The sequence below is a fragment of the Pagrus pagrus genome (assembly GCF_965226575.1).
Source record: "Pagrus pagrus genome assembly, chromosome: 19".
Classification (NCBI taxonomy): Eukaryota; Metazoa; Chordata; class Actinopteri; order Spariformes; family Sparidae; genus Pagrus; species Pagrus pagrus.
Genome location: NC_140203.1, coordinates 11,021,370 through 11,047,279, shown reverse-complemented (window position 1 = coordinate 11,047,279; position 25,910 = coordinate 11,021,370). Strand labels below are relative to the sequence as shown.

At 38.3% G+C, this 25,910-nt stretch overlaps 1 protein-coding gene across 2 annotated transcripts in view; it reads right to left on the bottom strand.

The window, feature by feature from the left end:
* Positions 1-25,910, bottom strand: part of astn2 (astrotactin 2) — a 306,993-nt gene that overhangs the window by 254,176 nt on the left and 26,907 nt on the right. The gene's annotated exons all lie outside the window — the stretch shown is intronic.

Sequence of the window (25,910 nt, the reverse complement as noted above, 5' to 3'; positions counted from 1 at the left end):
TGTTTTTTCCCCTAACTTGTCGAAAGTGCTCCCTACTCTAAAAGTGACTAAGGTGGCCTTAGTCACTTTTACTGGGCACTAAACTACAGCAGTTCATGAATGAGACTAATTTGATTCACAAGATTTAGTTTTTTACCATGTTCTGTGATGAATAAATGTGGCTGCTACAACAGCACCAACTTCATGGACCTGTCATCTAAATCTGCTACTGAATTAGTCACTGACAGACTGTCCTGTACAGTGATTAATGCAGTGTATTCTAAATGTGTATGATTGCTGCTCAGCATACAATATGTGACAAAGCACGCAGTCACTGTAGTTAATATCAGTGGAGCAGGATGAATAGATGTGGGACTGTGAGGACAACTCTGTCCTTTGAGTTCTTAGTTGGGTCCTCTGAAAGATTTCCTGCTAACGAGAGGCCCTGCCAGTGCCACTCAGGCCTTATCACTGATGTCCACACCCACGCTAGCTCCCACCGTGCTCAATCACAGCGGCAGCTGTTGGACTGCGCACTGACCACCTCCTACAGAAAACCAATCATATTTTCAGAGGCACAGCCAGTGAGCCTCCCAGCATGAAGGAGAAGGTGACTTATGACTTCAGAGCACACAACTAAGGCGTGGCAGTAACACTATTAGGCAGTCACAGTGAGTGTTTTAAAGAAAGCAGATATTTCATCCTTTTTCCCCCCACAATAAACATCCCAGAAGTTAAGTCCAAGTCACAGCCATAAACTGAATTTTGCTTCTGCAGAAACAGGGGAAAAAAATAAAAAATCACAACAGTTATCCACAATTATCATCTTCTTACATATTCTCCAACAACAACAACAAATGCAAAGGAAGCAATGAATTACAGGATAGCATTTGTTTTATAGATGGACTAACAGACCTCTGGGAACCTGTCGTGTAAATAGAATAAACAAATAGCCGCATGCCGCTGGTCCCACTGTGGCACAGTGGGATGGATTATCTCTCATTAGCAGTGAACACATTCTGTTGTGGGTGTCATTGTTCATGTGTCAGTGTGTGTATTTGCATGTGCACATGAGCGCATGTACTGTGTGCCTCCATTGTGGCTCAAGGTCAACTGAATTTTAAATCATTTGAATCAATATTTGGAAAAAAATAAACTACACCCTTGCAGATTTAATTGTGCAATTAAGTCAAAATATAATTTCGTATCATTTACCCACTAAAAAAACAGTTAAAGTGTAATTTATGTGAGGATCCATAAATGCTTTGTCCCTTGTGCTCTTCAGGATTAGTGAGGCAGAGTGCCAAAAAAAAAGAAAATCAGGAGCCCTCCCACTCCTAATGTATTTAAAGTGACACATTAACAGGATAAACAGTCCCCTTATCTGCTGAGTGCATAGGCTTCTTCTAAAACACTACAATCCCATTAACAAGACCTATTCTGATTTCACATCTCTCTGACTATAATATAAGGCTTGTCCACCGATGGGGGTTGTCTGCCTGTGCCAAAGTGGGTGGCTCGGGTGCAATCGTACACACATTAAGATTTACTAATCCTTTGTTTTGGCCTTTTCAATTGAGACCTTGGTCAAATAAGAAGGGTAGAATGCATCAACACAGTGGGTTTAAACTACATTAGAGCATTCATGGCAACCTTGGGCCAAGGGAAGTAAAAATACAAGATGCATCTGCAAAGATGTAGATAATGCTACAAACAAACAAGGCCCATGCCCTCAATATGTTATTTAGAATCTTTCTGTTAAAGAGGCCATATTATGTTGTCTGGGCTTTTTGACTTTATTGTGTAATATGATAATATTTTGTGCACTAAAAACATCTGCCAACTTACAAGCCCAACGTCAATGCCAAAGAAAGTTATATTCGCCAAGAAAAAAAAAAATGCTGAACTGCCTGAAATACTTGGTTTGAAGTCCAGCCTTTACTTTCTAACTTATCTATGTCACTAAGTACCACAGCACCACTTCCAGCTAGCAGAGAGTGAAACGTCCTGCTCACCTCTGCCACTGTTATTTGAAGACGAGGATAGTACAAGCAAAGAAGACAGCTTTTGTTTGAAATTTTCAATTTACAATATCTGATATACAGTAGCTGGTAGTCTGCTTTATACGATGTACCATCTTGGTCATCTCAGTTGCTAGATATTTCTGCGATCACCCTGTTTGGGTCCTAGTTCAGGGCCAGCAGAAATGGCCTTCACCAACACTAATGGCCTTGTAACAGCAGACAACAATAGCCTTGCAACAACAGACGATGATGTATTAAGTGTACCCACCTGGAAACAGACTGTTCAAGAATTTATAGTGGGAATTCAAGTGGGACTCTTCTGTGTGGTTGGGGAGGAGGAGAAAATAGCTTGGTCAAGGATTTGATACATAATGGGTCATGCCTGTCAGGGATCGCCACATGGGATGTTTCCGTCCACAGCCAGCTTCCACTTGGTTCAGGCTCCTTTCCCATTCTCTTGCGAGACTTAACCCGTTGGTCATTAACCTCTCCCTGAAATAGCTTCTGGATTAGAAATTAAATCCTCCTTTAGTAATTGCGCATACCATCACTTGTTCTGAGGTAAAGTTTTGACTCAGCTGGCTCTGTTACTTTCACTGTGCTGTATCTTAATTACTTGCCTTTTCAACCTCTCTGTGCCGTTTTGTTGTTTCTATTATACTGCATCCTAATACGTGTAACTACAACCTCCTTTTCCAAGGTCTTGAAGTTGCACCTTTGCTTGTTCTTGTCCTCATAGAGGGTAAGTGGGTGATGCTTCATAAGTGTGTTTGGCAATCTCAACCCCTTACAGTGATACCATTCTTCACTGCTAAGATGAGTGCTTTGTGGACACGGCAGGCGATGAGCAGATCTGGGTCCATGCTGGCATAACCATACCTTAAACTTTCAGCAAAGTCCTTAAATGATGACATGTCTCAGCCAGCCATTCAGGTTTTGGCATGAGCCTTGGAATGCTGCTGTGTCCCCCAGGCTATTCTCTTGCCCCATAATGAATTTTGTCACAGTACTGGCACTGGAAACTTTGCAACGGTAAAGAGAAATCAGTTTGTGACTATTTTCTTCCTAAGAGGAATTGATCTAGCTTGACATGATGAGCTTGACACCTCGCCAGCTGCTTGCAGGATCCATCTTCTGCCTGGCACAGACTTGGTGTTGACATACATGAAAATCTTAATCAGTTTCAGCCAGGAGGCAGATCATGAGATACTACTCTCTGGCTCTGTAGCCTGTACCAGCATGGTCACCACAAAACTGCATATTTTAATGATTTCAATGTCGAGCCTGTGACAAAGCATAGGATAGGGAGACATCATTACGGATCTAATATGCACAATACACAAAAATCAGCACTCCATCATGGGTAAACTTTTTAAAAAGATGGGCCTGCATTGAATGCTTGGCAGCATTTTTGGTTCACTGCTGTGCTTTTTGTGCTGAAGCAACATTTTCTTTTTTCAGAACAAAATCACCAAATGGAGGGAAGATCTTCTGTTCATTCCTGCGAGAGCTGTAAATATCAGCTATTTAGAGACGTCCCTCTGGAAAGTGGGTAGGCATGGGCAAAATCATATTCCAAAATTACAAATTAATGAGGGTAGTTTGAACAAATTATGAAATTTACACAAATTTAAAACAGATGTAAACACAGCTAATGTGTTGACAAAGATTATCATCGAGAATTGATTTTGTTTTGCTTTTAGATCCATATGGAATGTCATCATCACAGTATATGATTCAATGGTACTTTTGGTGACTAGCATTCTGCATTCTGAGAAAAATGTTTACTGAACCTGTGGAGATTACCATTCTGCCCGACACAGCAGTAAAAACCTAATAATTATTTGCAGCTCTCCCATTATTGTGCAGTTTTTTTTTATTGGCATGTTTCAGCAATCTTTGCCACAACTTTCATGATGTGTAGTCATTGCTGGCTACTATGTCTTCCTTGGCTGCTGGCCTCTGCAGCCATCCGTAATCCTGCAGTTGATTGATTCATTTCTTTTCAGATGTCTCCTTGAAATATTTAAAGGCACCGTGAGGCTTGGAATTGTGCATTTCATTCTCAATCACTAAATTTTGTGGCGTCAAACATTTACTCGTTCATGTTAACCTTGGATCTGGAGGCTTTTTGTGACCAGTGTGCTCATCCCTCTTATCCCCTCCTACTCCCCCAGGGGCATGTTTGTTCTCAGTATGTAGCTCAGTGTGGGTTTCCTTTTCTGAGAAAATGTATTTTGCTCCAGCTGCCCTGTCCTTATCTCTCCAGTCATCGATACTTTTCTTTTGTCAACTGAGCAACTACCAGCCATGAACTGTGTAGCTGTATTACTGCATAAAAAGACATAATTCATCCATCATTATACTCTATTAACAAAAAAAAAACCTTCTCATGAACCAATCCCGTTCTCACAGAATTTCTCCCACACATGTGCATGCTCAACTGGAATGGCAATTTTTAATGTCCATATGCAGTAAATATAGTCGATAAAGCAGTTTTATGAACACACTCAAATATTCTCCACTGAGGTTCCAATTTATCTTGACAGAGATGCACTTAACATGATGAAATACTAATGCACTTTTGGTCTTTTAGATGACAGAATATATATAATTATAAATCTGTATTTATCCTTTGCTGACTTGGAAAAAATATACACCGAAATAGTATAATATATGAAAATATATCACCACTCTCCAATCAAAGCAAAAGTGAAAATAACATTGCTATATTTTTTTCATTATTTCATTGACTTCACAGGGTAGTGTTCAGCAAGTAAATGGTATGAGGAAAAAAAAGAAGCAAAACAACTGGCAGCATTCAGGCCTTGGCCCCTGGGGGCTACATGTGGTTCAAGAAGGACTTAACCACTGGATTTGGCTGGGCACACAATATGACCAAGACTGGCGCTGACTGTGGATAGCCACTCCAGGACATTACACTAAACCCTTTTTCAAGTCCTTAAAACAGTAGCAATTCCTTCCAAAAACAGAATATCTGAGCAGGAAACAATTGTCCCGATGATTTGAAATGGGATCTGGCAATCAACTTTGATCAACAGCATTTTACCGGCTACTACAGAGTCATGGCTAAGGGCCAGCAAGTGGAGCCACCTCTCTCTCTTAAAAGTAAGTGGTGCCATTTCATGAGGTCTTGTGTTCGGCACTCATCCCTGACATGGACAGACGTTAAGGAGTGTGTTCTAAGCTGCTAAAACTGTTCATCTGGAGCGCTGACAGCTATTCAAAGCTTAAAATTCCTTCAGTAATTAAAATCAGTGGAAGACACTATATTGGCACGACTGTCTTGGAAAGCCCTGTTTTCTTTTCTTTTTTTCCCCCACTTTCTGTTACTGTCTCAACAGTCCTCATCTTTCTTTCTCTCCTTACACATGAATTTCCCTCTTCATCTATGAATGTGGTTTCATATGGTGCACAGAGACATGCACAACCCTGCGATAAATTAGCCACTATGAATAATGAGCCAATGCCGTTTTTTAAAAGTTAATTAATTTCCTGTGGCCATGGCAGTGTCTCGCCTGATTAATGATGGTAATGCCATTGGCATGCTGAGTTGGGTGCCCTATCGCTGGATATAAATCAGTGGTGCACTGTAAGGCGTCATGCCCCAGCTGTGTCCAACGTGTTCACTTTAACTGGCTTTCTGACCTACGACACAATAAGTGGGTGACTGGATGTACATGGTCATAAGGCAAGTACTCTGTTACTCATGAGACAGGGACACATGGAAACTGACAAATGTGCATGGTGTATTCCTGTGAATCCTGAGATACAAGGCATGGATTGATCGTTGAGACGTTTTATCGGTAAGGCCCAACCTCTTTTCCAAGCTTTACCCATATCCCGTGTTTTCGAGGGGACTTCGTTGAACCCTTGCCCCTCAGAAGAAAGTTACAAGGGGTAGTGTTTGAAATCTCTCTCTGTGAAATGGGACAACCCCTGGAGATCCTCATACATCATCAGTTGACGTTGATGGTGTTTATGTAACAACCAGTCATTTCCAACATAGCGTCTTCTGCTGTTGTGGTGGATCTAACTCCCATCACAATGCTACTTGCCTTTTATCTGATGGCGTTGTGATGCAACTTGTGCCTCCAAAAAACCTCCATTTGATGGGCAATGTAGCCATAACACTTCACCCTACCCCTCTATCCCAACAAGTATTGGCATACCCTACTGCTAGACGTGAACGCGCCCAATGGAGGGCTAAGACTGAGTGGTAGCGGCATGGGATGTATTAGGATTGGGCCTTAGACTACCAGAGCCAGATTAACAGTCTATTAATGCTCATCTTATTCATTTCCTTGCAAACTTAAAAAATACAAATGTTCTGAGCCCCATTACTGCCAAGCAGAGCACCTGGTACAAAGAGCACACAAATCTGGGACTAGACCATACAAATATTAGGTCATGTCCTTTGGGTTTGTGTGGAGCCTTAGGGAAAAGGTCCTGCAGTGTTTCACATAAATTAATTCTGAGTCAGACATTACCTGCCAAGTATCTGAAGTAATAATTCCCATTTTGGGGGATGCTGTATGTGGCGATTCACGACATGTTGCCCACATTATGGATAGTATCACAATACAGCAATTATGCAGTAATCAATACATTGCAAGACAACCCATGTCCATGTGTGCAATCATTTTAAATGCAAGGAGTAAAAATGTTAAAAAGGAAGGCTACAACTATGCCTCGCTAAAATCTGCATGAATTCAATCTGTGAAAATTAAGTTCACAGAATTTTAAACCACAATGAGTTGTTACTCTGGTTAGTCAAGTTGTCAGGAAAATCTGTTTAAAGCACATTCCATGTTTTAATAGAAATCTCGATTTTTGGCACCAGTGTGTGGATAATCATATACTAAGAAGCAATACGATATATTCCGATGTTGCTATCCTGTCTCACTCCTATAATCTACATCAAAGACCAATATTTACTAGCAATGTCGGAAGTAGCTTTGTCTTAAGCCCATGGCACACCAATCAACCATTCTACAACAAACACAGAAAAACACAGATGTGTGTTCAGTGTGCCATGGTTGTCAGTCAACATGTTGAATCTGGCCAAACATCTCCAAACAAATCCAAACAAGGACAGTTTGTCTATGTTTGATGAAGTTTGGACAGGTCGCCATGCTTTCAAATGGACAGTTACCCAGACAGATGGTAGGTGGTATGTATATCCATAGCAACACAGCTCGCAAATGCCCAGTAATAGTGGTAAAGTCATTCATATTGCCTACATGCCAATGTTTTTCACAATTAGACTGTGACCTGATTAGGGCTACACAACTAATCAGTCAACTAATCATATTATTTATTTAATTATTTATTTTACCATATCATGCAGCCCTAGAACCGATTAATTGGCACTCACTTGTTGACAAAACATGGATCTACTGTAACTGACTTTTAAGTCTACGCCCTACCTCAGACAAAAAACTGATCAACAATCAACAATTTGCCTTAAAATCAATTAGTTATCTAGTTTCAGTTGTAAAACCTCCATCAACCTCTAACCTCAACCCAGAATACCATATTGTCCATGCAGAGATATTGTAGGAAAATAATTCTCAATGTGAGCACATTCAAAAATATTGAACATTACCTCTCCGTCCAACTGAATATGTAGATGTTTCAGATGATGGAACTTCATTTTAGGGTGGGAAAAGTGAGACATTGTAAGTCTCTTAAGTGGTGGAGCTGTACAATAAGACATATGTGAAATCACACATTTATACACAGAGATATTGGTATCACAAAGTGTTCTTTTAAACTTGATTAAGAATTCAACAGAGTATAGCCCATCTTCAATGAACTGTGCATGGCCATAGAGGAGAAACAAATACTCTTTACAGATATCCAAGCCAAACGTGGAGGTGGAACACATATTCTATATGTCCGTTACAGATATACTGTTGTCACACAGCAGAGTGTTTACTATGGTGAGTGAATTGAGGACAGAACTTATTCTCTCCTTTTTTACTCAATGCCTTTAAACATTTGTAAAATATCCAGACTTCACTGAAACTCAAACTTTCATGATTTAGAGGGCATCAGCCCAGCCTATAAATGTGTCCCAGTGTTACAGGGAAATGATTGAATTGGAAATGACTGTCATGGTAACTGAATCAGACCAGCTGTGTAGGTGACAACTTTGATTGTCAAACTGTTTAACCTCCAGTTGTGAAAATGGCAAACAAAAAGTGGATTTAAAATCTGCATACACAGAATTGTGTATTTTTCTATTTCAAAAGTCAACAAAAACAAGTATTCACTGGTGAAATATAGTAGAAAATGAAACAAACATAGCTGTGTTGGAGCCATGATAGCGCTAAGCCATGCTCAGTATAAATTTGGGCCTTCTTCTGCTAAGGAGACTGAGATGCTATATCCGACTAGTAATGGCACATTGGAGCCAAATGTAGTCATGTGACATTATGTTTGGTAATGTCTGCGTGTCAGTTGTACAGTCATTCATTGCCTCCAGAGGACGTATCCTCATGACTTTTGCACTCGCACCACCATGAGGTTTTCATTTGTGATTTTGAGTGAAATTTCTGAACAATAACATGAATTAATGAATATTAATTACTAAACCCTTAACCTTCCATCTAGATCCATCAATCTGGTCAAAATATGTCTTCCTCTAATACTTAATTTTATGATTTATGTCAAAATACCTAAATACCTGCTAAAATGAGATGGTAAACATGGCAAACATTACACCCGTTTAACATTTGCATGTTATCATTGCAACAATGATAGCAGGCTGGCCTTACCATTTGGCTAGAAAATTAAAAGTAAGTAAAGCCTCATAGAGCTCATAGCATGGCTCAAGACTCTTGGCCTTGTTGGATAAATTAAAAAAAACAACGATCACCTACAGCAATGGGCAAAAACAAATAAACGGCGGCATTTATCTTTAAGAACGGGTTCCTTCAAATACCAAACAATTATAATTTGTGATACACAATGAAAAATCTAAAACCCTCAAAGCATGACTTAACCAAACTAATTAACAGTGTAATTATATAAATACTTGAACACTGACAGTGGCAATAAATGATATGCTGCTAATATTCTGTAACGCTTCTAAAACAGATTAATCCATAACAAATCATCCAAATGTAGATGGTTTCCAACCATCCCTAATGTCCTCAGCACCCTGTCCACCTCCTCGTGAAATATATAAAAAAAACTCAAAAGACCTTAATCCCACCTAATTCCTTTCTTTTGTTTTCCCCTCCTTTCTAGATAAATAAATAAGTGGCGAATCTCAGTCAACTTGGCATGGTATACTTTATTAGCGTAAGAGGCTTATCGTCAGCATATGAACCCAGTTCCAGTATTACTCTGTACTGTATAAGCTTTCAGCTCTGGATACTGACGACACTGACAATGAAAATCAAAAGTAAAAGAAGATTAGGAAAAGCTGCAGAGGACCATGGAGACTTCTGTGGCATGGTTGATAGAAAGTGACAGACACGTCACGAAAACTTCATGCAACAAGTACAATGAAAGAGGCTCCTCTTGGCAGTCTTTGCTGCTATGGATATTCACACTGAGTTATGTTGTGCGGGAGGAACTGGGAAAATATCTATCACATATTAACTGCAGGCAATGAATCAAGGATTATTCTTGTCCCATGCCAACCCCCTTCATTACAGCTGATAGTAAATAATTGGTACAGTTAGGAAAGATTAATTCATATCTATTCATCAAGCTTCCTTTTGGGGCCAAAGGAAAGTAATGCTTCACAATCTCATGGTCATTTGATGTCAACTCCTCTTTAAATCCAGCCTGTCTTTGCCTCTTGATTGCTTATGCAATCAGCCACTTTTCACTTGTTGTATCGATCTTAATTCATCATGTACCTTAAGCCAGTGAACCTCCTATAAAAGCAATTCATCCAGTTCAGTTGTTTTGTGGTAGTTTAAAAGATATGCATGTGAAATACTTGTACTGCAGAGTAGCTGGGCAATATGGCCTTGATATAATATTGCAATTTTAAGCTGTATGTCAGTACACAGAATATAGCTTGATATATTGAAATCTCTTCAAAAGCACTTAATAAATGCTAGGACTGGACAACAAATATCACAATATGTTTGACCAAATATCTTTATCAATATTGTACTTTCACAAAATATTAACACATAATACTAAATCAAAAATCTGCAACATTATAGTCTCGATCACCATAAAATAAACTGTATGTCATATATATTGCCCAGTCATACTGCAGAGGAAGGCTGCTAATACAACCATATCACAGTGCCATGTTTCAGAGCAGGCTGCCGTATTTGCTTTGATGCAGAAGAAACAAACTGAATTGAATAAAAAAAAACAGTCTAAACGTCCACAGCAATACTAGCACTCTGTGAGGCTCTTCACCTAGCCTACCAGATCAAAAATAGCTTGATGGATGAAAATATATGTACTCTTACAGTACCTTTTAACATTAGAGACACAAATTATATATAATGTGGCCTGGTTGGGAGAAAGAGGAATGACCATAATCAAACTGCTGGGCTTAATGGACTTTCTAGAACATAGCTCCGGTTTTGATGTGTACTCAATCTTTAGCTACACTGAGGCAAGGCTAAATGCTATCATGCAGATAGCATATAAAGTTAGTAAGGTAGTATTTAGAAGGTTAAAGTGATAATCTCCAAGAAATTTCATTTAAATAAATGTCTGTTAAGTGAACATCTATTGCCGTATGAGATTATACAATGGCAAGTGGGTCCATGGACCACTTAAAGTATTGCAATACTTTAATATTTGCAGTATTACAAACTGGTTTTTAGTTTCATATATCAAGTTACTGCTAATGCAAATGGAACATTTCCTACTACTTCAGCTTCACATTAAAAGCATTTAACTGGTGAAACACAAATTGTAGTTATAGGAAATGCATTGCCTTTGTCAGAGAGCTTAACTGCTATTCTTTATCAAAAATGCATCTACAAAATGACACAATGGTCATTTTTGGCATTGTTTGTCAGTGCAACAGTTTTGCAGGGAGTAATTAATAAAAAAAAAAAGCAGCCCTAGTGAGGTGTTAGATGAAAAGCTGCAGGTGAGACTTTCAACATCTCAGCAAGGTATAACCAACTCCCTTCACCGAAGAAGAATATTTATTTATCACAGTGCAACATAGTAACCCATCCCAGAGGAGCAGTGGGTAGCCACTGTATGGCACCCAAGGACCAAGTCCAGATCTAAGCCAGTGACTTGGTCAAAGACACTGACAGGAAAAGTCACCTAATATACATGTTTTGATGGTAGGTGAAACCAGAGCAACACGAGTAACCAACACAAGTAGGAGAACAAACCCCACACAGATATGCCCTGTCCCAGTCCAGGAGGGGGCCCAGGAACCTCTTGCTGTGAAGCAGCAGGGCTAACCACAGAGTCGTCTTGTTGCCCTGCTGTTCGCAGACCCATGCAGTGTGCAGGGTATACTCAGATCATGGTTGTTCACAGAATGATGGAAAAAATGATTGCATGACTTCTTTATTAAAACAGCAACAGTTTGAGTTGCTACCACCGGAATTCTGTTGGCACCAGTAACTACAGGTGTTGCTGCTTTAACGTGAGCATTTTAGCATGCCATTTCTTCCGTTAATTTCAAAGCACAGCTTAAGATGATGGGAATTCAGTCATCAGTTTTGGTAGTGTCCTGTTTAACTTAAAGTGGGAATAATGAGAGGAATAAGACACATTAGGGTTTAGCAACACAGAAAATACTCATTAGGATATTAATAGTTTTGGTCTATGAATAATTAATGTGGAACCAATTTCGATGGCAATCAATTGAGTTGTTACAGTAATTTCATATTTTGCTTTAGAGCGTTGGATTGACCAACTGACCAGCAGTCCCTGGAGCAACATAAGTGAAGTATTTTCTATAAGCAGTGCAGAAACTAGAACTGGTTCTCGGTGGTTCTCACTATTTTATCAGTGCGAAAACATACATTTCCCCCTCAGCTCGCCCACATAACTACACACACCTTTTACAGTAGGTTACCAATTTTTGACAGGTTGTACTCCGACCCATGCACACCACTGGGGGGCTGTCACATGGACAGCACAGGAGGGTGAAATTTTTGACAGCTTGCTCCATTTCCCAGAAAGGAGAAAAATGCGTGTCTTTATGATAATTATGCACCTAAAGCCTTGCTGACGCAGAGAGACAGCCTGCCTGCAGACTGCAATGGATAGACATTCATATTAAATGTGCTGACTTACATTGACAATTTTGCCTCAAGAAATGGGTTGCAGACAGTGGCCTCAGAGTGGAGTGGTATAATGGCAATTCAACATTGATTCGAGATGAATGAGTATTTCGAGCAGGTAGCCTAGGAAATCACTGAGATATCCTCCACAGATTCCCAGAAATGCATGTGTGTAAATGTTCTGTGAGTTGTGCATACAAAGCAAATTGTGCATGTGCTTTAGAGGTGAAGTGCAATTATGGAATGTCTTTATACATCAAGGTGAGAACTTTTGGTGGTGTCACTGCCAAATCACAAGGACACAACTCCATCATTTCACCTGTCCCTCACTCACTTCAAAAAAGCATTTTTCAAAAGGAGAGAGGCTGGATCACCCAGTCAACAGTGCTATATTCTATAATTGACGTTTCAAGGTGTCGGTCTGTTTGTAACATGCCAGAGATCATCTTTTGTCGATCTGTGTGGCTTTCTCAAGAGAAAAGAAAAGAATAAGTGGCAGAGAATAACTTTCCGCCTATAGTGAGTCACTCAGCCACAATAGGAAATCTTATTAAGGTGTCAATTATTTGTCTGGCCTATGTCTCTACCATCCCACTCTGGCCTGCTATTACAGCATGATATCAATTATTTTCTATGGCCAACGGTCTCCTAGAGAGGTCTCCAGCAGGCAACAGGCCCCACCTGCAACTTGAACAAGCCTGGTTCTAGGCTATGAAGTCAGTGCCATACTTAGAATGAAGCATTATGTATTGCATTTTTCAGAAACCTACCAAGTTCTGTGCTGTGCTGCAACATATTGTTTTTTATAGTTTTTTTTTTTTTCTTGTAGCAACATAATCGCACATGTTTTACAATGGATGTACTGTGCCTTTAGAGCGCAGTTAAGTAAATCCAAACAGAGCCAAAAGATGTTAAAGGAGACATTTATAACCCTTCATGTAGTGATCACATCAAAACAGTTGCCCTGGTGTGCTATCCTGCCAAGCACCTCATTGCACAAAATCACATTTGATGGCTTAATATCTTGGGTGAAATCTTTTATATAACAGTATCTATTAGACGTTCAAACAGGTCTGCCGGTGAACAGTATATAATCACTGTTGCTTTCTGTCTTTGAAAATCAATTTTTTTGCTACACCCACGCAAACCTGACGCACCACGTGTATCAGTCAGCCAGCCACACATAGATCACCAGCACCACTCATCTAACCTAGACCACATACTTGCCTCTGTCAGTCTGTGTTAGCTCTCTGAATTCATCCCCATGTGTTCTTTCCTGAGCACCACTAGCACCTCCCACGGAGAAGCCTGCAGAGTCTGAGATGTAATCTCCGCTGCTTTCCCTTCCACACTTGTCCCCCATTGTGCCATGGCCCTGTGTTTTTGAAGCTAAGGTAAACCTGCCTCCGTGCGGTTTGATTGTGATCAGAGGTCTGTAAGTGGATTTCTATCTCACCTGGATTCACTTGACTGGTACATTGATTCGTATCTGAGCCAAAGCAGTTTTAGATGAGGAGATGTAGGCGTATGTGATTGATGGGTGGATGAAACACTGTCCCTGCCCAATGCGAGTGTTTTTGTATGTATTTGTGCGTATCCAATGAAGCATAATGATTCAATGTGACGGCTTGATCCTTCGATTTTGCTTGCATGGTCTGAGACTTATTATCATGTGAAGTGAAATTTGTACTCGCACATTCCTGTTTTAGATACAAGCATAAGTCTTCGATGTCCTCGTACACAAAAACCCACTGGTGTCTTGTCTGCTTACATTCAAACTCTTTCATTCTCTCTTCCATTTCCTGCGACTTTCACATGAGAGGAGCTGTTGTGTCTACAGTCGATGAGTCACATATCTCACACTCTCATATCTACCATTTCAGACCAGAAAAAAAATATTTGAAGTTGAAACAGCAAACACTACGCTGTCTGTTTTCCTGTTCTTGAGGGAATGCAGGAAATGCCTGCTTTGAGCACATTAATCTTTTTTTTACCCTCTCACATTTGAGTTTATACTGTGTTTCATGATATAGAATAGAGCTATTATTAAGACATTTGTCTAAATAACTTTTGCTCGACTTTCTGTCACACAATAGAAGTGCCGTCAGATCATTTTTTATGCAATATCATTACCCACGATGGTCCAATACAGCCAGAAATGTAAAAGACATACTATAAATACACTGGTAAATTCAAATTTTCCAAATTCTAAACTTTTCCAAACTCAAATTTCCAGTTTTTCTGTTAAAATTTTCAGAACATGTTTAACATCTGAGTTCAAATAGCTAAATGTTACAGATGTAAATTATTGCTTAACATTTTATGCTAACCATCATTAAAACATTATACATTTAGTTAATAGGACTTTAGTTATTAGTCATTTCACCACTGACAAAGATGAAATGCTTTATAAACCATTTACTGAGCATTATTGTTAATTGTAAAGTTCATACAAATAAGATATTTATTTTTACTAACAGTGAAATAACTATTAACTACAGTTCAGTGAAATTTAAAATGTATTAATGATTGTTATTATAAAGTGTTGCCAAATATGAGTTTCAATGGTTATATGTATGGGATTGTGAACATCAATATAGCAGCAAATAACTATTTGCTATATAAATATATAATGGAGTAATGGCATCCTGACAAGAGAATAAAGTCACACTTACTATCTGTGTGTTGTGCTCCAAGCTTCTCAGTTGTTTGTTTTGGTCGCTGTGTGTGATTGTTAGTGCACTTAAGTTACGTGCTACAAGCTGCTAAAGGGCCTCAACTTGACTCTCAGTTGTTTTTTCCTCTTCTTGATGCAAAAGTAACTCGTTGGGTGCATAAATTAACAGGCTAGAGCAGGCATGGTAGTTTATTAGCTGTTAACAATATTATGAATTTGTTTTGCAAATAGTGAAATTGCTAGATGTCGCTGAATGTTGTATATTGCACCTTTACTGTCCAACTGTTAACATTTATATTACACTCTGACTATGTATGCTATTATTTTACAAAATAATTGCCAGACTGTAGCTTATTGTAGCAAGGCACTCTACTTCTAACTTTTCGACACGTTGGAGATTTCTAACAATTTAGTACGTTTGTTTTTGCCTGTGTAGCCATGTTATTTCCTGTGTCAATGGAACTAGTGATTGCAGCCATAGTGTAATGGTTTCCTTATGCAGAAAAGAAAGTCTGTTTACTTTTCTGATAACTACATCACTGCATAAGTCCTAAATGTTCAGACAGGATTATCATTTGATGAAACATTTATGATACATTTTCTTTCAAATTAATTTGGTCACAAATTGGTACAGTTCTAAGAGCTGTTTTGCAGGCTGTGACATACAGGCGTAGAGGCAGCTCTGCGTAGGTGTGTGTGAGATGGGTCTCACTCCATACTTCTAGCCTTGTTTTCGACAACATCAAGCTCGGTCTGGCCCGCACAGGGGTAAACATTGTGTTTGCTCAGAAGGCTATGAAAAACACTCTGCCTGAATGATCAATTTATTTGTAGAAATCATACATTTTTTAAATAAAAAACGGGCAGGTCTGGAAACAAAAATATTTTTCATACTCTTTTCTTTCTAATTACTCATCCAGACCTGGAAATTACAAAAAAAAAATCAAATACAATACTTTTCAGTTCTGTATATGAACCCTGTATAGTGGCCAGTCTTCTATTTCTGGCATGGATTCATGGTCAGACCACATCTCTTAAGAGGGCCTATGCTGCTCTGAGACAGTATCACATGACCATAACAGACGGCCTCTGTCAGATGTCATTAGCTATCAACTTTGTTTCCTTTAGACAGCAGACTCTGTTAAGACGCACATACTGCAAGGGAAGACACACAGACACCAGAAGCCACAAGCTCACGGAATAAATGCATGTATAAATACTCACATATGCAGCTTTTTTTCTTGCCAAAAAACAAGCGCCTCGCACAGCAGGATCAATGAGTTTGAATAACTGCAGAGTGAAACCTGGAAACCTCTTTTACATCATTCCACATCCTGATTTGAGGAAGGAAGGGCTTTTACTCAGAAAAGTTATGCAGCTACCTGCTTTGTGTGACGGGCCCCAGGTGTCTGAGACATAAAAACACACACAGGCTTAACCCAGCCAATGACACAGATTCATTTTTCCATCTCTATGATAAATGCCTCCAAGGTACGCCTTTGGAAATAGCTCAAGGTAAGATAAATGTGTGCCTGAAAGTATTTCTTACAGCGATGAAAAATATCTTCGGACATAGTTAACAACTTTTTTAATTGGTTATAGCATTTATACTGTATGAGTAATGCCGATTTAAAAATGCATGCAAAAACACTGTGCTGCTGCATTTTGTCAAGTTCCAAGCAGCCTACTTAAGCGGATGTTGACCACTTGGATTATCCTCCCCTTGGCTCTAGTGATTTTTTGGCTGTGTCCCCTTCTCCTTCTGCTCTGCACTCCATGCTGCTCCAAGATCCCTCCACATTGAAAACTAAATATTTTCATCAGTTGACATCCAAAAGGACTGCATACAAGTTCCTCAACACCACATTGTCTCATGGAGGACTTTTCCCTGAATGGATCTGAACCTTTGACACAGTGCTGGATTCGACACCATCACTTCCTGCATTATCCAGCAAATCTAGTTTGTTGTTAAGACCAAAGAAGATTAAAAATACATTCAGCCAAAAGAGTTCTCTTTAATAGAAGCTGGAGATACACGCACAAGTGCACACAGGGTTAAACTGCTTCCTTGATAACGCAGACTGTAGGTAATGAATGTGCCAAGTCAGGTCCACTAACAGTCTGGAAACCAATTCAGTGCGTAATGTATGCTCCTTCTATCGCATATCCAAAGCCCTACAGTACACTGGGAGCTGCAGATGTCTTCCTGATGCAGGCCTAGAGCTTCTGCATTCTAATAATCACCAAATGCATCAGATAAACAGTGTAGGATATGAAAGTTGTAATGGTTTAAACATGCAATTCCCCAAACAAATCTCTCAAAAGCATGTCCACAATTAACGATTCATAATGTTTCCTGCTGCTAATGTGCCAATTTATTGCAGAATCATCATAGACATTACTAGTCTGCACAGAGTGGGCTGAAAAAAAAAAAAAAAAGATAAAATCTGCATTAGCGTTAATAGATGTTCAGTGTTTTCCAGATGCTCCACATGATGAAGGTCTCCGTCATTAGATAATCTGTCTTTTGAGCAATTGTTTTTACAGTCAAATTAGACTGCCAAAATCACTGCGGATAACGCAAGACCACTCCACGGTACTGACAAGTACTACATCCAATGCATTAACTGTATCATGTATTGGACAGTGTGAGAAGCAGTAAACTAAGTGAACAAAATCAATGTTGACATGAAACAAATGGTAATTGAAGCACACTTACAGAAAAAAACAGAAAATCAGCATAATCAGTATTCAGAATTTCGTACGACTTGAAAAACCTAACCTAACTCCACACCTCCCAGGCATGCTCACTTTGTCTCCCTAAATGCAAAAAAGGTCACAAACATACAGCTAATGCAAAACAATTTTATATACAGTATAGGCGTATGTGTGTGTGAATGAGAGTGAGAGAATGAAAGAGAGAGAGATAAAATAATAAAACCATGACATAGTAAATAGTCCATGGCTTGTAGGCAAAACATTATCTATTGTCCATTTAAGTGGCCGTGATTGCTTTTGTATTTTTGTATCACAGAGAAATTAAATATTGACATTAAAGTTAATGTATCAACTTTTGAAGAAACAAAGAAAGTGTGTTTAGAAAACAAACTTCCGTTTGGTTTAAGAGCGGGTACAGAAAGCTTCACTGAAGTATATGGAAGCCTGCTTTTTTACAGGTAGTCCCCTCTTGGCAAAAAACACATTTGAAATATTATTATGGAAAAAAGGACTTCAAAAGTCAATTTTCCATCTTATATTTGTTTTTTTTGTTTCAAAATGACCAGAAACAGATGTCCACACTTCGTTGGTGTAGAATGAGAGTCCACTGCTGGCAATGTAGGGGTTTATATGTGTGTGTGAGTGAGAGAGCGTAAGAGACAGAAAAAGAGAGATAATATACTAAAACCATGACACAGTAAATAGTCCATGGCCCATTTTCATGATGGGAGGGACAAAGAAACCAAGGTTTTAAATAAACCTGAGAAAAGGCAAATGCATAACCGAAATCCTCTGAGTAGGAACAGCTTAAAGGGTCAGTTGACCTAAATCACAAAAAAAACATATTTACTCATTCAGTGGCATCAAGTCATGCTGATTGTTTTATTTGGAAAAACTTGTGCCGGTACCAAAAACAACTGAGGTGAGGGGGATTTATTTGAGCTGCTCAACAAATTGAAAAAGTACAAAAAAAATAGTAATTTAAAGGATTTTTCACAGAAACCAATGTCAGTGGTTTTCATTTGAACATTTTCTTTGGTAGCCCTCGTGAAAACTTTACTTTTTAAAAAAAATAATGTTGAACAAGGCAAAAGGAAAAAAAGCCTTCACTGTAGTCTGGTAGTGGAATATTTCATAACTGGGAAAATAAAAAGGAAAAAAACTAACACTAAATTGGTTTTAAGCGAGAAACAATGTTTTTTTGTGATTTAGGGCGACCAAGCATTATGCATGGTTATTTCTATATGTGAAAGACCCACAGTCTTTTGAAGCACTCCGTTTCTACATGAGAACCACTGTAAATCTCATAATATTAGCTGCATAGCCTTGTATCATCTGAGAGGCAAGAATGAAAAGTAAAGTTCCATTTCCATTTTATTCTTCTTGGGGTTGTCTGTTCCTCCTGATAATCATATTGCAAGGTGAAACATGAGCTGTTCAGTCAAAAGTGCTGACTTTGAATGATTTCTGTTTCCTTTTTCTCTAGGCAGGGCAAGGCAAGTTTATTTGTACAGTACTTTTTGACAACAAGGCAATTCAAAGTGTTATACATAAGGCACAAAGGGTTTATGAAAGAGCAAAAAATAAATAAATAAATAAAAATAAGCCATAATAGAATAGGACAACCAGTAGAATAAACATACAATGCAAGTTTTGAGCGATGATTTAAAAAGAGCTGAGGGTTGGAGAAGACCTCTAGCAGCAGCGTACTGAATTAGCTGCAGCAGTTTAAACAACTTTTAAGAGATCTTTAAAGACAGTGTTACAGTAGTTAGGCTACTGAAAATAAACACTTTTCTAAATTGTGCTAAGACATAAGTCCTTTAATTCTGGTTATATTCTTAATGTGATAGTAGCATGATGAGGTGAGCATGCACCTTTAATCATTCTTCTTTAAGTACAGGACAGTTATTTCTGCTGTGTATCTCTGTTGAAGTGAAAGAAATGATTTTTCTTTTTAATGATTATTGATGTTGACAGCTTTTACTCAGTGTTTTTGTCATTGTATAAATTTGTATGTCATCATTTGTACTGTTATGGTCAGATATTTCTTGTTTTCCTAGTATGTAGATGTTAAACGTAAGAGGCCCGATAATAGAGCCTTGGGGAACTCCATGTGTTATTTTTGTACGTAGTCCCTCTCCTTCAAATAAGATTCAACCTTGTTTAGAACTGTGCCTGGAGGTCAACTCAGTTTTTTAGTCTGTCAACAAATATGTTGTTATGCAGCGCTGAGATCTAATGATACTTGTGGCATGATAGATATCCTTTAAAACATCGAAACAACAAGGGCCAAGAGGTTGTTAAGATGCTGAAAAACAGCCTTTGCAGCCATTTTCCTTTAAAAGGGGAGGTTTGATATGGGCCTGTAGCTGTTCATTAGTGAATGTCTAGATTATTCTTTTTAAAGAGCAGCTTAAATAACTGCCGTTTTCAGGGCCTGTGGGAAATTGAGAGCGGAGAAGTGCAGTGAAGGAGCTCTCCAGAGCTGAAACTGCATCTACTGGAGAGTGTTAGAAAACTCCCGTGTTTGAATGCTTTGAGACAGTACAGCTTAGCAGAGCTGAAACGAAATGTGTTGGCAGAACTGTCAATGCTGAGAAAATATGGTTCTTGAGTTGCCAGTGCTAAATAGATGTCCTAACATTACTGTAAGAAGCCATGGCTATTTCATTTTGTTTGCATATTTGAGAAGAGGCCAGATTTGTTTTCAACTTGCAATTGCTCCAACAAAGGAAAGTCCTTGAAGGATCTTTTCAGAAAGCTTGAGTTGAATTAACACATTATAGGAAGAAAATGCTCCTCTGGGAGGCATTTATATCTCCAGGGGAGAAAAAGTAAAAGGACCCGTACAGAATCACATTTTTATTTTTTTCTGAGTCTTTGTTGGATGTCATCAATCATCTTTTTGAAGATGTGAATTGTTAAGGAACAAAGTCGAAGGCTCCCAAAGGCCACACAAATATGAAGAAAACTAAGAGTATAATAAATGCTCTGTGTCACAACTTGGACGAGGTCACCACTCCAGACCGCTAAATTATGCAATAGCCCTAGAGCCATGTAGAGTGTGAAAGAAAAGCTGTTACATACACAAAATCTGGCATTACAAATGTAGATGTGGGGGCTTGGCAGTCTCTTTTACTTACTTGGAACCAAAAGCAGTCTCATATGTAGGCAGAACAGAGCCTAACAATACAGACACTTTTCGCCTCTTTTTGCATTCAAAATTTATAAGGGAAAGAATACAGGCATATGAAAGGATTAGGAATACCTGAGCCGGAAGAAATTGCTGATAAATACACAAATTAGCTCAGAGGTAAATTATCACAAAAAAAGCTTTTGTTTTCAGCCATCAACATCATCACTGAAATGGTGTAGCGCTACACTGGCATTAATTTGGAATCTATACAGTGTCATGTATTGCATTGTGTGACTGAGCATAAAGTAGTGTATGTGCCACGGACGCTACCTGTTTTGTTCTGCGGTGGGAATTTGTGCAGTAATTACCTTCCGAATTGACACTCAAATAAAATGGCGTACAATGAATAAAGTACCCACACACACAAAAAAAAAAACAATATAAACACATAATATTGTTTGTGCCTTTTCATTTTTTATGAGTTAAAATGCCCTTTAACTATGAAGGATCCCTAATTCTTATTTATGTTTTCATAACCAAGTTAAGGGGACTTGGGATCCTAATACATTTTACATATTAATAATACAGTAGGTATTTCTGGAAGCACATTTCAGCCAGTTAAAGATTACGTAAAAAAGATGAAAACTAAGCTTGATGAAAACATTTCATAAATGTAAAATATGCCCATAATAACTCATAATTAAGAGATAAAGTCATAATTATTAGATTAAAAAAAGCCAAAATTGAGATAAAATTCATATTTGTAAGATCACATGTCGAAAAGGATGAAATAAGTAGATAAAATCGAAAATTATGAGATTAAAAAATCGATTGGTAAGTATAAAGTCATAATTATGACATAAATATGACTTTTATATACCTTTTGACTTTTTAATGTAAGATAATTTTTTTTCATTAACTGGCAGAATTGTGCCTTCATATGCTTGCTTTTGGCCTGTGGCCCACTATTAAGTTACAGTTTTGTCCCTCTTAGGAAAAAAGTTCGGGCAACCCCTGCTATAGGGAGTGATAACAGAGACAGCCCAAGTAAACAAGCAGGTATAGCTGTGATACAAGTAAGATCAGTACCTCAGCAATCACTGATAAAGGCTGGTTTGATGGAACTTACTCTTGGCTTTGGATGCGCTTTTCCGTCCCACAAAACAACCACAGAGTGGGCAAAACATTCAACTCTAAATCACAGCAATATCATCAAATATATAATAAAAGCTGGCAAAACATTCCCTGAATTCTACTCTAAATGCAGACCCATTTAATGTATGTAAAACGTCCTCTCTTTAATACATTATGTGCTGTTCTGAACTCTGTAATTTATGAGTAAAGTGATTTTTAGAGTTAGTTATTAAAAATAATAAATGAAGGTCTCAGGTACTCCAATCAAAGCTTTTAACCATGAAGAGACACTAAAAATTAGACCCTACCAGACAGCAAGTCACCATTAGGCTATAGTATAGCTTTCCCTGTGGGAATACCTGTTCCCCTTGTATTTGCTTTAACACAGGGGTTAGGGTTAGGGTTAGAGTTAGGGTTCCCTTAAGGGAACCCAACATATGAGTAGAAATAGAAAAAAAGGGACTTATACAGCGCCAAGGTATTAACATTTGCAACATTTGCAACAATCAGCTGTGAGTGGAGCTCATTTAAGTAATATAACAGTAAATACATTCACTGTTGTACAAATATAACCTGCAAACAGTCTCACAAATTTTCTTGAGATGAGTTCAACATCCCACACTGAAGGTAGCACATCCATCAAGGAAATTTGGAACCAAAATCAGCTCTAAATGCCACATGCCTCAGGCTAATGGTGATGTCGTCATGACAACAAAGACTCACTTAAAAGCAGTCAACTGGTGTACTGGGACTGAAAATATGACAACAAGGTCTGTTTTGTCATATGGACATAAACACCATGAGGCAGATAGAGAGTAATTACACACATAGCACGCTTAACAAACAGGGAGCGTAGCCCTTTTGTGTCCATTCAGAAATATGGATCAGAAGTGACAACATCGAGTGTCAGCGAACTAGATCCTGACAGTCGTGTAGTGGCTTGCACATAAATGTCAATTACAGAATGTGAGACATACTGCATTTCAGTTTTAATGTCTGTATTTCAACATTTGAAATGGCAGGCGCGCAACTTCATTTCAGCCCCCTGCTAAATTTTGACCTCATTTTGGTGGATTTTATTTTATTTCACGAATGGAAATACAGAGGAAGTACATACAATATCTAGTCATGGCACTGAATATTAAAATTTCATCCTACAGTATGCCATCTATCTACCTCAAAAACAGGAAGCTGGTACTCCGCTGGATGGGAGATCATTGAGCAGACAGCAGCACATGACTCACCAGCTAATTTGACTGATGTTTTCAAATGAGAGCCAATCAACATGAGTGAGAAATTAGCTTAACAAATCAAAGACATCAACATAAACAGAATTGTGATTTAAACAAGGCCTCGGGAACTTCAGTGCGTATGTATTATCAAGCAGCCAACCCTGAAAAGTCCAAGAAAATGAATAAAAGCCCCTCTGGCATACTCAGTCCTGTCACATAGTAAAAGGGTTTTTTGGACTACAATGTCTTATGACAGCAAATGTAGAACTGTCAGAAGTAAGCAACATTTTAATTTCTGGTTTTACAAGTCGATCCAGTAGCCCATGCTATGCCCGTAAGGTATTTCCAATCCATTTTCACAAGCTTATTTGACTTGAGAGGGTTAATTATTTGCCAGCTAAACAAGCTGCCATGAAATGTCATGATCGTGACATGATTGAGGCACTTTCACCTCCAAGTCTGGAGAATACATGGACATTTACGAGTGGCTTCTAATGGGCGACTCTGCCTCAGTGACAGCTTATTACAGTAGCCTATCCAATACTCATGGGAACACTCCATAAAACCACACAACACATCATTAGAAATCAGCCTGACCTTAGCAGGAATATGGCCTCGCGACTAATCAAGTGGCTTCTGTCACTCATACAGGCTAAGGGCCATAACAGCAATGTAACCATGAACAAGCCATTTTGAAAGGCACAATGGCATACTGAGGGATTAAAACTAGACAGGGGGTGCAGAGGTGTGTGATTAGTAACCTTGAATTATAGTTCAGGATTCAGATAACAGAATTCACTGCAAAAGATTTCATTGTTTCATGATTAAGTGCATAACTCCTTGGATCAAATTTGTTTCATATGTCTCTCAGACTGTCTGAAGAATGCTTCAGTTTCTCACAATAACCCTCTCATCAAATCATCATTACACTTGTGAATGTATGTGGTATCTCATTGTTAGCTCGCTATAACTGAAAATTACTTGAAAATCTTTCCTGTTTATTGTTCAGTCTGGGAGGCATTACTGCAGTGAAAAAAAAATCAATACACTAAAAATGTGTTTGTTTTGATCCCTGTATATTAGATGTTGACTTTCTTAAGCCATGTAACCTTTAACAGTCACCGGATCGATAGGTTGAAAACTAAGAAGCCTGTTCAAATCTACTGACAAATAGCATTAAGTAGTCAAAGGCAGCGACGGTTTTCATGGAGACACCAGAAAAAACAGCACTTGAGTTGCAGTTGCAGCATCGGGAGAGGAAAACATTGGCTCAAACTCGATTAGGTTAAGGAGGAGAGAGCCAGCCTGCAAGCAGCTATCATCCATTAGGAGACTGTAATAATGACATATAAATGCAATTAATATGACTGATGAGTGGTAACATCCTGACAATCATTTGCCTACTTCATCATAATAGTCAGTCTGGAAAATCCCATTAGATCAGTGGATGTAATAGCGAAGGAGCTAAGGAATAAATCCATCATTGGGTTGTCGGAGAGTTTATTAATGTTGCGTCGTCTGGCTTTGACAGTATCCACCGATTCCAAACAAAAGTGTAAATGCAACTACAAAATAAAAAATAAGTGTTTGGGTTAGAGGGAAGAATGTTTTATTAGCAACTGTTTTCAGCTAAACATTAGATCTACATTAGTTGACCAGACATCATTGACCTGATGTTAATTTAAAAGTGGTGAATAATACAAAAGCAAAGTAGGGCTTTAATCTTTTAATTAGTTTCATTATGTATGTTCATATACATTGTTGGCTCAAGCCTTCATCTTTGACATAGATTGTGTATATTTATTACAGCAATTATGACAGTAATCAGGATGTACGCACTTGACTTCAGTCTAATTATACGTACACAAACATCAACTTTTCATGGTGAGACGTGATACTTTCCATACCTGATGTTACAGTTATAGTACAAATTTCATCATCTAATTTTGTTTATTGCGTGAGGGCTCAACAGATTTCTAACCAACACCATGACTTTAAATTAGGGATGGGCGTATGGCCTTTAAATAATAGTGTTATATTTTTAAGCTTGATCGCAATACTCAATATATATCTCAATATTTTAAAATCTCCCCGAAAGTACTTCATAAATGCTAAGACTGGGCTACAACATCAAATATCATGACATTTTTGACCAAATGCCTCAATATCGACATTGCGACAATATTATTTGGATGAGGACTGGTACTTTCACAAAATATTAACAAAATGAGATTAATAAAATTAAGTAATCATCAGCAATGTCTGATAAGTTCAGAAAATTACATCCCTTTACTGTTATGCATATAACACTTATGCCATACACAATATAACAATATACAAAATCTAAGACAATATACTGTCTTTAATTTTGAGAACAATATATATTCTATATATTCTCCAGTCCTACCTTAAAGTCAAACAGTATTATTCAATTTAAAAATGAAGAACAATATATATAATGACAATTGTAAATGTCATAATATGTGTGTTTTTAGTTATTATTATAATAATTAATTTTAGTATTTGTAGGGGACGATATTATGTCCGATATTAGGCAGAAACGTTGCCATACTTTTTGCCATATGATGTATCGTTCCAGAGTTGGCTAAAAGCTCGTAACAAATGTTCAGCTCCCCTAGCACGACACTTGTTTGCATGCAAACTTTGCGAAAAGCACTGAAACAAATAGAGATGTAACACTAAAACATATAGTACTACAATTGAGGTGAGAAAGTTGCCAGT